We start from the raw sequence: 3737 nt of genomic DNA, 5'->3' as shown, positions 1-3737 counted from the left end.
AGTTAAAAATTAAAAGAAAATGCGCTGGCTACAATGTGTTTTTAGTTCTCATTTAGGCTTTGAAAATAATCAAAGGTGCCTAACACATTCAAAACTGGGTAGACTCCTCCAGCCTGGGATGTCACGTGCATCATCAGAGGATGATGAATATCACCCCAAAATGGTGCTTTCCCGAAATAAGCTCCAGAGCTGCACTTGGAGTTTGAATTTCTATTTTCTAGAACATTTCACGGTTTATGGCCAGGCTCCCTTCCTCCTGTAACGATTTCCAAGTTGCTATGCTCAGCACACTATCATTCTGTCTCTTTGTTTAAAGTTAGATTTCCTTTCTGCAGCATTGTGTGTGTGTATGTGTGTGTGTGTGTGTGTGTAGGAGAGAGAGAGAGGAGAGGGAGGGCGGGAGAGAGAGAGAGAGAGAGAGAGAGCGAGCTTCCATTCACTGGGTCACTGCCCCAGTTCTTGCTTGCACCCTGCAACACCTGGAGCTGAGCCAGGCTGAAGCTAGGAGACCAGAACGCCACCAGGGTCTCCCACGTGTGGCAGAGCCTCAAGGGCTTAAATCATCATCCGCTGCCTCCCAGGGTGCACTTTAACAGGAAGTTGGAAGTAGAAGTGGAGCTGGAACTTGAGCTCGGGTGCTCCCGTATGGGGTGCAGGTGTCTTAACTATTGAGCCAAACACCCACCCCTGTCTTTTAAATTGGAATAACACTATAGTCCAGTCCAACAGTTGAAATTTCATAATATTTTGAGGCAGAAGGCTGAGTGAGGAAGGAAGTGCAGGGGTAGCGTGTAAGGTTCTTGTGCTCACGTGGAATGGATTCCATCAAGAATGGGAAGTAACCTTTCTATCTGAGTCTTGCTCAGAATCAATGAGATCTACCAGCGCAGTCAGTGCTGTAGCCAATGTTTTGTTTTTAATTGTCGTGATAACATGGCCTTAGAGAATTATTCAGCCTATCCTGGGCTCAGGATCAGAAGAAATTTTGGCTGCTGAATTTCATTTTGTACAGTTACATAAAAATGAATTAGCATGCTTATTTTTTTTTTCTTGCAAGCTCTACTTTCAACTGTGATGTTATCAATTGCTGTGACAAGGAAGTAAAAGTGATCCCAGAGAAGGTTTCTTTTGAGTTTAGTACAAATGAAACTAGTTAACTTTACTCTGTTGTTATCAATGTGGAGTTTTTTATTTTTATTTTTAAAAGATTTTTAAAATCTTTTTAAAAGATTTTAAACACACACACACACACACACACAGAGAGAGAGAGAGAGAGAGAAAGAGGGAGAGAGAGAGAGAGAGATCTTTTATTCACTGGTTCACTCCCCAGATGGCCACAATGGCTGGGGCTAGGCCAGGCCAAAGCCAGAAGCCTAGAGTTTCATCCGAGTCTCCCGCATGGTTGCAGGGCCCAAGCACTTGTGCCATCTTCTGCTGCTTTCCCAAACACATTAGCAGGGAGCTGGATTGGAAGTGGAGTGGTCGGGTCTTGAACTGGTGCCCATATAGAACACAGGCTCTGCAGATGGAGGCCTAACTTCCTATGCCCCACTGTGGAGCCTTTAACCTTATGATTGCCTTGGATAAAAATAAAATTCTCATTCTCTCAAACATGTAAAGTATTAAACGTAAGTATTATGGTTAAAAAAGATATTAATAGCTAAGAAGTTTTAATCTTGAAAGAACCATTTTTAAAATACATATTTATTTATTTAGTTTGAAAGGAAGGATAGATAGATGGATAGATAGATAGATAGAAATATGGAAACACAGTCGAGAACTCTCACCCACTGGTTCTTTCCCAAATGCTTACAACATCTGGAGCTGGGCCACACAGAACCAAGGAGCCAACAACATAACCCAGATTTCCGGCCAGCGCTGTGGCTCAACAGGCTAATCCTCCTCCTTGCGGTGCCAGCACACCAGGTTCTAGTCCCAGTTGGGGCGCCAGATTCTATCCCGGTTGCCCCTCTTCCAGGCCAGCTCTCTGCTATGGCCCGGGAAGGCAGTGGAGGATGGCCCAAGTCCTTGGGCCCTGCACCCGCATTGGAGGCCAGGAGAAGCACCTGGCTCCTGGCTTCGGATCAGCACGATGCGCCGGCCGCAGGGGCCATTGGAGGGTGAACTAACGGCAAAAAGGAAGACCTTTCTCTCTCTCTCTCTCACTATCCACTCTGCCTGTCAAAAACAAAACAAAACAAAACAAAACAAAAAAAACAACCCAGATTTCCTATGTGGGAGACAGAGACCCAACCACTTGAGCAATCATGTGATGCTGCCCAGGTCTGCATTAACAGGGAGCTGGAATCTGGGGTAGATCCAGGACTTGAGCCCAAGCCCTCTGCTATCATATGTGAGAACCTGAAGCATCATGCCAAACGCCACCCTGAAGAAGCCCTGTTTTTCAAAGACTCCTCTAGTACAGGTAGGTGTGTGTGTGGAGTCACTTATTCACCCCTAGCTTTCTTAGCAGAGAGAGAAAGACACAGCTTTGATGACATCCACGGTGAAGGCAACAAGTTTTCAAGCCAGAGCACACGGAAGCCAGCTGGCATCTTGCATATGAAATTTTTTTTTTTTTTTTGACAGGCAGAGTTAGACAGTGAGAGAGAGAGAGAGAGAGAGAGAGAGAGAGAGAGAGAGAAAGGTTTTCCTTCCATTGGTTCACCCCCAAAATGGCCACTACGGCTGGCGCGCTGGGCCAATCTGAAGCCAGGAGTCAGGTGCTTCCTCCTGGTCTCCCATGTGCGTGCAGGGTCCAAGCACTTGGGCCATCCTCCACTGCACTCCCAGGCCATAGCAGAGAGCTGGACTGGAAGAGGAGCAACGAGGACAGAATCTGGCGCCCCAACTGAGACTAGAACCCAGAGTGCTTGCGCCGCAGGTGGAGGATTAGCCTAGTGAGCCGCGGTGCCAGCTAAATTTGCTTTTATAAAGTGCAGAGCTGTTATAACGGCTAATATTTATCCTGCCCTTGCTAGGTGTCATGTATGTGTCACGACATTTTATGAGTATTTTCTAATTCAATCACTACAGACCTTGGGGATGGCAGCATTTCTATCCCCATCAGCCGGATGAAGAAATCAAGGAACAGGAAAGTAAAACGAATTTCTCCAGTTTTCCCACCTCGTAATGGCAGGACAGTGTTCAGCCTCACATCCTATCGCTTAATTTCTGCAAAAACTAGGAGACCCTGATGAAGCATTGAGGGATTTTGTTTTTTCCTCTCTGTGTTCACAAGGTGCAGAGTCTCTGTCTTTGCCACCTGCCTTTTGCGATGTCTGTAGAGTGTTACATTTGCTCTTGGCTCCAGCCATAGTAGTTATCATTTGTACATGAGCTGACTATAGCTGTGTAGCAAATTGTTCTAAAATATAGTGGCTTCAAGTAACAACAATTTGTTATTTCTCATGGTTCTGGGAGTTGACTGGGCTGGCATATACAGCTTCCCTCAGCTGGGACATCCAAGATGGCCTCATCCACACTGTGGATGCGCACCAGCTGCCCATGGTTGGCAGGCCATCTCAGTTCTGCTCTGTGTGGCTTCGTCTCATTAAGTAACCACACCGATCTCCTAACAGTCCCATGGCAGCTGTGTAAGGGGGTGAGAGTTGAAGCTGCAATGTCTGTCAAGGTTAATGTCACTTCCATAGCATTCTATGGATCAAAGCAAGTCACAAGACCAACTCAAATTCAAGAGATGATAAAGTAGACTCTGCTCCTTTATGATAAAATAG

The sequence above is a fragment of the Lepus europaeus genome, chromosome 10 (assembly GCF_033115175.1).
Source record: "Lepus europaeus isolate LE1 chromosome 10, mLepTim1.pri, whole genome shotgun sequence".
NCBI classification, from domain to species: domain Eukaryota; kingdom Metazoa; phylum Chordata; class Mammalia; order Lagomorpha; family Leporidae; genus Lepus; species Lepus europaeus.
Note: the sequence above shows the minus strand (reverse complement) of the source record.